Raw genomic sequence first — 11,506 nt, 5'->3', positions numbered from 1 at the left:
GTGCCATCCAGCCAGTGATCAAATCCGGCGACAGGCAGTCATGAAGAGGAAGAGAGGCGTGTTGAGAGATGATTTTGAGGGAAAATAGCAAAGAAATCTAAAATGGAGTAGAAAATAGCAAAGAAATCAAAAATGGAGTAGAAAATTTTGAAATGAAGTGAAAAAATAATGACGTGGCATAAAAATCTGAGGTGGACATGAATGACAAGGATCAGTGAAGAGCATACAAGGTCCAGAGGGTTTAAAAGAGTTGTTTTGATTAAGTAAAATTAGTATATGGATGAAACTTTGTAGAGTACATGGACCGGAATATCAAATTGAAATAAATACAAGTGTTTTCAAAGCTATTCTGCCTTGCAAATTTACAATAAAGATTTGTAATCAAAATACCCAATCAAGAACATTTCTTCTTTCTTATAAATCCTTCTTGTCCTTGATCAGAGGCGAAATTAAATGTGCTACAAATTAATATCACGATCATAGTATAACTAATTTCGAAATTACTGATATTGAAATAAGAAATCCAATCAAACACGAGATAAAATAATTTTGCATTTCATCGCAAAATTGTTTTCCCTTATCCCACGAATCAAAAAACGCCTAAGAATCTTCTAGTAAGCACTAGCCTTTTAGTTGGTATCACTTGTATATTTGCATTTTTAATTTTTATTATTTTCAATTAGATCTGATTGATTTTCGAGATATATTAAATCTTTTGAAATAACTTATTTTCATGTGATTTTAGATTTTACGTTTTCCTATTTTAACACCTTTAATCATTAAGTTTAGCATTTGTTGTTGGCTTGTAAAAGAAAAACACTACGAGAAATCATATCAAAGATTGTCCACATTGTATTTTAAATCTAAATACGCCAATTATTTCATAGTACACCTTTGCAATTTGACAACTTGATCAGTTGTACATTAAATCACGATCATATCAACATCTGAACAAATAAGTGGGCGGCGTTATCATTTTCAAGGATTGAACCCCATGCCATTGCTAAATTTTTACTGCTTTGACATCAAATATAGAAACCCCTGCATACCATGCATCTTGTTATGACATGAGGTGAATGGACGTATGTTATGGTGAGACTTTTTAGTACAAATTCAATTTAATCGAACCTCAATAATAAATACTTATTAGACAGCGAATTAAAAACGAAAAGAGAGGGGGAAAAAATGAACTTACATTAAAGCTGCAAATCTTATCCTACCAAACAGCTCTGGCCAAACTCAAATCGTACCTGAATCTTGAAGTTTACCTGATCCACCGAAAAAGAGGAGAGTAGTTTCCAAAACAAGGGTGCCAAATTTATAATGTTTGGTCAAATTGGAAAAATCAGTTTATTTTGAGAAGTGTTTTTATTTAAAAGTGCTTTTGATGAGAAGGAGTTTGTGTTTGACTAATTAATTTGAAAAGTATTTTTAAGCAGCAATTAGTGTTTAATCAAGCTGTAAGAAATTGCTTCTAATTGTATTTTTCTCAAATGTGCTTCTCAAAAAGTGCTCCTGAGAATAAACTATTTTTTTCTGCTTCTCCAAAACTGTTTGTGCTTCTACTCAAAAGTATTTTTTTCTTTTAAAAGTTTCGCCAAACACTTTAACTTTAAAAAGAAATACTTTTTTTTTTTGAAAAAAGTACTTTTAGCTTGAAAAAGCTTGGCCAAACAAGCTATTAGTGTCATTGAAAAAGTATAATTTACCTAAGTTGTCAAGACTTAAGCTGGGTATAGATATATGCTCTTATCGAAGTAGCTAGGATATGAAGTGTCAAATATAAATTAAAGAGTTTAAATTATATAAAACATCACCGTATCAGTTAGACTTGTGCGAGTTTGGCTAATTATGAATTTATTTACAGATTATTTTGTGTATAGTCCAAGTTAGTCTACCATGCCAATTAGAGTTGCATATGTATAAGTAGATATTGTCTTTTTAAACGAATTTATCAAAATATAGAAAAATAAATATTTCGGGTTTATTTTTCAATAAAGTCATTATAAATAACAGAAAAATAACTTTTATTAGTTCAAGTTGATAATTCAAATTAAGAAGAATGGAAAAATAATAAAGAAAAAAGATTTTCAGTTTGGTGGCCTTGGTTGTGAGCTACTTAGTCCGACCGCGCATCTTGATCACCAAATATATGCACTTTGTTCCTCATCTTGATCTAATCAAATATTGGGTGCGATTGACCTGACATATTTATTTAATTTGATCCATTTTAATTTTTTTAAATGTAGCTCAACTCCCTTATATTTTAGTTATTTTAATTACACTAGGGTATAACGAATAATAAGGATAGTAAAAATTAAAATCACACCCATTGTGTAAAAACTTTCACTACCACAAAGTCTTGATAGTACTCGTCTATTTAAAACTCTTAAGTAGGAATAAGTCACGCAACTCAATAGAAAAGTGGAATAATTTTCTAATACTATCTATGCTGGGGCGGATGTGGTGTGAGTAAAAATTTATATGTAAAAATACATTAAAATTACAAAAGTAGTTGATATGAACTCATAACTTTAAAAATATAATAGGTTCAACGCTATAAACCTTAAAAATTTAACTCATAGAGTTTAAATCCTGGATCCGCCTCTGCATTTACGAAGATCCGATATTCACTGAAACCGCAATATAACGAAAGGAAGTTTAACTTAAAGGTAGTTGAAAATTTGAAATTAGAATAAATCAAATAAAGCGTCTTTATGTTAATATTATACACAAAAAACATTAATATCCTGATTTTGCTTTTCTCTATCTAGTGTCTGAAGCCTTTGTCCCACCAGCCAAATCGTAGTGGCGAATTAATTAAAGTCGTCACAACGTGCAGATAAAATGATAAACTCGTGAGTTGTTTGGTTGGAAACTAGTTATTTTGGGATTAGTTATTTCATTCTGTCATAGAAATAAAAAAAATATTATAATTTTGGGATAACTAATATCGAGATTAATTTATCACAATTTTTTTCTTACCAAACATAGGATAAACTCATCTCAAAATTAATTATTCTTTATCGTTCGTACCAAACTAGCTATGATCAATCTCTTAAACAACCTCCTCGGCTCCTCCTCAACTTTTTAGAATAGTTATTTGATATTTACGTCAAATAGCAATAATATTTTATGAATATACATGGTGTAGACACTAAAATCAAGTAAAATTTAAATGTCTACACACGATAATTTTATATAAAAGACACATACAATATATTTATCTGAAAAAGGTCAAATATACCCATGTATTATAAATATATTTTAGATATACTCTTTGTTATACTATTTGGCTATTTCATATCCTATAGTTATACTATGGAACAAATATACTTATATTTTGGACGGAGTGCCACGTGGTTGCGCCAGATTAAATCGACTCATCTCTTGTCTTAACCCGGTTCATTAAAAAAACCACCATCCGACCCAAAGTCCTACTCTACTTCGGAGAATACTTATTTTGTTATTTATGTAAATCACAAATATTTTAGGGTAAAGCGATAAATAAAAAACGAAAATATCCACGGTAATTAAATGTAAACAAAAATGTATTTAAAAGATGTTATGAAAATAATTATATTGTGGATGTTCATTTATTACTCCGCTATAGATAATCTTCCTGAAGAAGATTATCCATTTAGTACTCTGTTGAAGTTTATCTACAAGCAACTGATGCAGGCAGGTTGCAAGCAGCTCAATGAAATGATTTGCAGCAGCTTCTTATTAAACATGCAGGTTGCAAGCAGCTCATGCAGACAGCTTACAAGCAGCTAAAGAAAAGCCTTGCAGCTGCTTTCTGAAAAGCCTCGCAGCTGCTTCCTTTCTTCTATAAATAAATGAGTTTTCAGTTCATTATGTACATGAATTTGAAGTTGAATAATATATCAGTTTCTCTCTATACTTGTCTTCAGTTTATCTACTTTATAGTATTTATTTTATAACACGTTATCAGCACGAGACTCTGCCATTTTGAGCACTTTCTTCGAATTTAATTTCTATTTCAGTGTTCGTCTCCGATGTAAGGCGACACTCTTATGTCCGTGGTTAGATCTTGTTCATAACGAGCATCATAAGGCAGATTATATCCTTGAGGTGGTGAGTTTTTCTTCTTGGCAGTAGTGATATAGATATCACTTACATCTGGTGTGGCCAAATTTGCATAATTTAATTTGAGTCTTTTGCTTATATTTTAATATCATTAGCATCGCTTGCTTGGTTATATGTTACGTATATAGTACCTATTTTGGTATTTGTTTTCATCCTAATTATCTTAATAAAGGATTACAAAGTGGATAACATTGTTAGATCCACTTAAACTCCAGCAGAGTTTGCAAGAAATATACAACCACCAGAAGTAGTTATGTTTCGTATATCTCATTGTAACTAAATTTTGTTAACCACCAGAAGTGGTATATGCCTATGACCACCAGAAGTGATAATTTAGGCTTTCTATGGTTACAATTAAAGATAAGCTAGAGAAATATTCTCTATATTACATGCACGCATCGATTTGCTCATGAAGTAGTAAATATTTTAAAAGAGGTTGAAGCATCACAATTGATGTGATTAATGCGCGTTCAGATAATTATATTCGATTTCCTGAAGGATGAGAATTTCTGATAAATATTAATCCATTCCATGAAGTGAATGTGATAATATTAATAAAGTCGTAAATATGAACGTGCTCTTGATGTAAATATATTACAATTTACCTCCATAAGAGGTAATATGATTGAGAGAATATATACTCAATTTTTCGTATTTTAATTTGCTCCTGAAGAAGTAACACAATTAAAATTTTCTCCCGAAGTAGAAAAATATTATGAAACAGTGTCTTTCTGTGTGTAAATAAAATAATGAGCTATTCAAACTTATTTTTGAAGCACATTTTTATTCCCTGTAGTGAATGAAGAAATACCATAACTCACCTCCGGAAGAGCTAGAATAACATATGATATAAATATTATTTTTGTGGCATAAAGATCATTGTCGCACGTACCTGTTGTACGTAAAACATCTTGGATAATTTTATTAAGTATCATTCTAAGGCAAAATCATTCTTGTAGAATGCTTTATACTACAACCACATTGATATATTATGGTTAGTTGTAATTAACTACCCCGAAGAAAATAACAACTCATGTATATTTTCCTGAAGGATGTAATGACTATGTGGTTGCCGCTTTGATATAAAATATTCATATGTTAATGGCATTTCTCCCTGAAGGAGACACAAAGTTGGTGGTAAAAATATTGAAATTCTTGATTTCTTACATTTATAAATTTAGAATTGTCTTTATATTGTTTATTTGATTATGATTTTCTCTCATGATACCAGAAGTGTCTGAGCAATATTTGATAGTACAAAATGTATCAACAACTCCTGAAGAGCTAGATGTTTGTCTAGAAGACACATGACACCAGTAGTGTCCGATAAATATTAGATTATGGATAATAAACGAAGGCTCTCGGAGAGCTTATATACAAATATATCATTCTTATTATATGATTATGGTCAAAACATATGATGTAGTAAACCCGAAGTTTAATGATACAAATGGCTATCATATTGAGACTACAAATGATTGAAAGATTGAAAATCTTTATGTTTCCACAATCATATGGGGTAAATATGTATGTAAGAAGTTACTCGCCTTATTCTTCAAATTTATACTACATCATATATCACAGTATACCAGAAGTTTACTAAGGCAAAAGCAGCCACAGTAAATCAAAAATTTACTGATACAAAAGTAGCCACAGTAAATCAGAAGGTTACTGATACAAAAGTTTATGCCATAGTAAACCAGAAGTTTACCTAGAGATAGCACATACCATGATAAACTTTAAGTTTTCATTTGCCATTTTTAAATGAGCTATTTGAGAATTCAGATAAGCATATATTGAAGAACTAGAAGATTCTTCAAGAATTCTCTTGTGTTGCTTGTTCTCATAATAACTTGATTATACCAACTAAAGTTGGGACTAAAACTCCCGAATTCTAAAATATATAAAAGGTGAATATGAGCCCATTCACTTATCATGTGAACCACTTATAGATGCATATATAAGATGATTACATGTATGTTTATTGTCAACCTGCAGTTTGGCATTTGAAATTGTCTTTCTCAACTAAGAGCATAATTTTCAGATTATGAAATCAAGATAATTCATCTTGATGATGTTGGTTTATATCCAAGCTAGTTTAGTATTGAATACCTCCTATTAATGGCTAAACTATTACTTATGAGAACAAAGCCTCATGTGTTGGTCTAAGATTTTCTAAATTGCATACATCAGCACTTGTATGCATCAGACCAACAAAATATGATAAGTCATCCCCTCACAATTGGTTTAGGATCAGAAACCAAATATTTTTACTATCTAATAACTTTTGATGTGTGGTATATGATTAATTTCTCTACCACAATGCACAAAGATATATTTTTCAAAGAAGATTTGGGATATATGTTAGTTTTTCTAACATTTGGGGGATGGAATAAAATAGTTGGAAAATATGCTATATGAATCGAATTATCATTAATATGATCCTCGCTTAGAAGATAATTCAAGTCAAATGCCAGAAGCATTTGCTGATCCAAAATTAAATATCATATTTCAGCTGCAAATGCTCCTATTAAAATTAAGTCCCTGAAGGATAGAGTTTACTGTACGCATGAAGCGTGGTAGACCAATCGGTTCCAAAGGTAACAATCCTTGAAAAGAATAGGAGCAAATGATCAAAATGATCATAATAAGGAGGAAATAAGCTCTGGAAGAGCCCACGACATAACATTTCATGAAACTCCGGAAGAAGTTCAGGTACCTGAAAATAAAGAAAGTGATGAGATCTCAACAAATTATGTCGCTTGCGAACCGATATGAAATGATCGTCAATGATATATTTGATACAATATAGTACACAATATTGTAAAAGATTGTGAGGATCGGACCTGTAGTCCAGACACCTGAAGATGTCATGCCATCTAAATGCAAGGCATAACCTATATGATTCTTTTGATTAAGTCTACATGAAAATCCCTGAAGGATTTAAAATGTCTGAAGCATATAGTTCAAAGCATCGTGAAATGCATTCAATCAGAGTATAAAGATCTTTGTACGGTTTAAATCAATCTGGGCGCATGTGATATAATCGCCTCACTGAATTGATGAATGAAGGTTATGTAAATGAAGGCATTTGCCATGCATTTTTACAAAGAAAACAACATCATAGTTTGTTATACTTGTTGTTTATGTTAATGGCATAAATATCATAGGAACTCCAGAAGAGCTCCAAAGGGAAAAACTTTGTCTTAGTCTACAAATTGAATATTTAGCAGACGAGATCTTTATTCATCAATCTGTCTATACAGAAAAGGTCTTAAAACGCTTTTACATGGACAAAGCGCACCCATTAAGTACACCAATTGGGTGTTCGATCACTTGAAGTGAATAAGGATCCGTTCTGACCTCCAGAAGAGGATGAGGAACTCCTTGGTCCTGAAATACTCTATCTCAGTGCAATTGATACACTTATGTATCTTGTTAATGATACAAGGCCTGACATAGCATTTTCTGTTAATTTACTAGCAAGATATAGCTCTTCTCCTACACGGAGACATTGGATTGGGATTAAGCATATATTGCGATATTTAAAGGGAACTCTTGATATGAGTTTGTTTTATGCTAATAAAGGTAGTACAGATCTTGTTGGTTATGCAGATGCAGGTTATTTATCCGATCCCCATAAAGTTCGATCTCAAATTAGGTATGTGTTTACATGTGGAGGTATTGTCATATCATGGCGCTTTACAAAATAATCTATTGCTGCTACTTCTTCAAATCATGTTGAGATAATAGTGATTCATGAAGCAAGTAGGGAATGCATATGGTTGAGATCAATGATTCATTTTATTTGAGAAAAATATGGGTTAGAATGTGATAAAAGACCCACAATTTTATACGAAGACAATGCTGCATGCATAGCCCGATTGAAGGGAGGATTTATAAAAGGAGATAGAACGAAGCACATTTCACCAAAATTATTCTATACACACGATCTTCAAAAAAATGGTGACATTGATGTGCAACAAATCCGTTCAAGTGACAACCCGGCAGATTTATTCACTAAATCTTTACCAACTTCAACTTTTGAGAAGATGGTATACAAGATTGGAATGCGGAAACTTAAATATTTGAAACAAGGTTTTCATCAGGGGGAGTAAAATACGCGATGTACCCTTTTTTTCTTACTAAGGTTTTTCCCACATGATTTTCCTTATAAGGTTTTTAATGAGGCAGCTAGCAATGCGTATTACTAAATATGTGTACTCTTTTTCCTTCACTAGGATTTTTTCCCACCGGATTTTTTTCTAGTAAGGTTTTAATGAGGCACATTATCTTTTAATGAACATCCAAGGGGGAGTGTTATGAAAATAATTATATTGTGGATGTTCATTTATTACTCTGCTATAGATAATCTTCCTGAAGAAGATTATCCATTTAGTACTCTGTAGAAGTTTATCTACAAGTAGCTGATGCAGGCAGGTTGCAAGCAGCTCAATAAAATGATTTGCAGCAGCTTCTTATTAAACATGCAGGTTGCAAGCAGCTCATGCAGACAGCTTACAAACAGCTAAAGAAAAGCCTTGCAGTTGCTTTCTGAAAAGCCTCGTAGCTGCTTCCTTTCTTCTATAAATAAAGGAGTTTTCAGTTTATTATGTACATGAATTTGAAATTGAATAATATATCAGTTTCTCTCTATACTTGTCTTCAGTTTATCTACTTTATAGTATTTATTTTGTAACAAAAGACACATATATTATATTTATTGATATAAATACCGGTAGAAATTTTTCACCTCTCGCCACCCGTGACTCTTTTCGTCGTTTCTCTAATTTGCCTTGGAAAAATTAAAGTGGCAGCTTTGTTTATATTTTTTCTTTTTAATTTAATTATGCAATAATAAAATTGCTATTTTTTAATTTTTGAGGTCCATTAAATAAAAACTATACCTGAGAAAAGTTACGGAGTATTAATACTCCACGGAAAACTTGCATTGTGAGTTTGTCACTGGGTGTTCATGGAAAGTCGAAAAACTGAATCAAATCAAAAATCGACTCAAACCAAAGAAAAAAAAGAAATGTATAAGTACCCCCTCAACTTATAACCGAATTTTTAACTACATATTTTTTCTTTTCAGAATTTCTATTACCCCTTGTACTATTTTAAAGTATAATTAATTGCACCTTAAAGGCTTAGGTGGCAGTGTGTATCTCTTTCTCTCTCTCTCTCTCAGAGTGTGAGAAGAAAAAAATATTTTAAAATATTACTTTCTTACTTTTATTAAAATTAAAAATATACTTTCTTACTTTTTCTTTTTCATTGTCTTTTACTTCTTCTCCTCTCTGTCGACAACATACAGCATTCGCCGGTGACTTTTTTGGCCTTCTTCTTTATTTTTTTCTGTTAGTCTTCTTCCTCTCTCTCGAGATCTCGAACACACAAATCATACTTTCATGAAAAATTTATACATATGTAAAGCAAAACCACTAAGATCTAGAAATATCCATCACCGAAAAACCTTTTTTATGTCAAAAAAAATGGAGTTTTTGAAATTTCAAACGGAAAGAAGTCTTTTTTGTTACCCAGCAAACACACATATACTCACATCATTTACCATTACTTACCTCTTAATTATAAAAGCCACCATTTTTATGCCCTCATAATCACCAATGATAGAAACCTAACCAGAAAACCTCCACCACAATAGCGATTTAAAGGCCACAAGCCTGCTTAGCAAAAAAAAGAAAAAATAAATAAATTAGAGGCCAAAATTTAGAACATGGTGTGAAACTTTGTTGTCTAGTTTGGTGGTGACATGAGTAAACCAAGAAGAGAAAAAGAGAAGGAAAAAAATAAGGGAAAGAAAAGAAAAAAATATTTCTTAATGAAATATACACTTGTCTAGGGCGTGTAATTCTCCTCCCAATAAATCTGATTGTAGTGTTTCAAGGGTAAATTTATTCTACTTTAAAATAGTTTGGGGGTAATAGGACCCTCGGAAAAGAAAGGTGTATAGTAGGAACTTCGGTCATAGATTTGGAGGGGGGTTACTAATGCATTTTTCCAAAAAAGAAATTGTTATTTTTTTAGTTTGATTTAATTTTAACACCCGATAAAGTTTAGTTGGTTCTAAGCCAAAAATAACCCAAAAAACTGAACCAAACAGTATATAAATATCTATTTAAAACATATACTATATATATATATATATATATATATATATATCATACATTTTTATGTAAATCTCATACAATTTTACGGTAAATCTTTTGTACTATTGGTTTACATTCTTTGCCTTTATAGTAATTTAGATATTACCTTTACTTTCTAGTTTGGTTTGTATCTTTATTTTGATAAGGCCAAGAATATATTTTATCTTAAAATTAATTTATTTTTAATTGAATCTTTAAATTATTCATCACTTTTTAATTCAATTCTTATCAAGATATCTTGGTAAATAATAACTTTTCTTGAAGAATAATTGGCTTGGTAGTATTATGCTAGAATATACTCTTATAGTAGGTGGAATGTGTTTCACAGTGTATGTTATATATTTTAGAAAAAACAGACAAAAAAATCAAAAAATCCAATAAAATCGACAAAAATCGAACGGATTAAAACTAATTCCGTTAGTTTGGTTTGATTCTCATATTTAAAAAATTGACTTAGTTGGTTTTAATTTTTTTTTTTGGGGAAAAATCTACCCAAATCGAAACACACGAATACCCCTAATCCATAACGATGGATGAGCAATTCTCTAACAACGTTTTTTGGTTTAGATGTTGGATTTTATACCACTTATAAATCTTTTACTTGAATTTTGTTACCTTATTATTTTCTTTATTAAGAGCTTTCTTTAAATTCAGTAGTTTTTGAAAGGTGAGTTGAGTCTCACAACCAGATGAAGGCGTGCCGCTTTTTCCAACAAAAACAAGGGAGTTGCAGACAACACAGATTCTTAAGATAATTCCATACTCCTACAAAAGTAAAAAGAATAATTCCTTACAAATCTTCAAAGAATCAAAATTAGAACGGAAATTGATCAAATATATTCTTGTACTATTGAGAATAGTTTAAATATACCTTTTGTTTTACTGTCAGTTCGATTATAACTCTATTGTTATATTTTGACATAAATATACCCTTATTTTGAACGAAGTGCCACATAAAAACTCATAAATAAAAAGACCCGCCCCAATTTTAAATACCCGAATCCAATTAAAATCTACCCTAACTTTTTATCCTCCCGACCCAATTTAATGACTTATAACTCTTTTACTTTTGTTTTCTTTTTCTCTTACTTATCATCATCCTTTCTGTGGCATCTCCACCACCACCACCCACATCATCTTTAAAACGCTCAATTTCTATCAAAATCAATATAAAAACCAGTGGTTAAGAAACTAACCCTACATCATTCACCCAAATTCAAATCTAT

This window comes from Nicotiana tomentosiformis, chromosome 7 (assembly GCF_000390325.3).
Source record: "Nicotiana tomentosiformis chromosome 7, ASM39032v3, whole genome shotgun sequence".
Lineage (NCBI taxonomy): Eukaryota > Viridiplantae > Streptophyta > Magnoliopsida > Solanales > Solanaceae > Nicotiana > Nicotiana tomentosiformis.
This window is presented reverse-complemented; position numbering follows the sequence as displayed.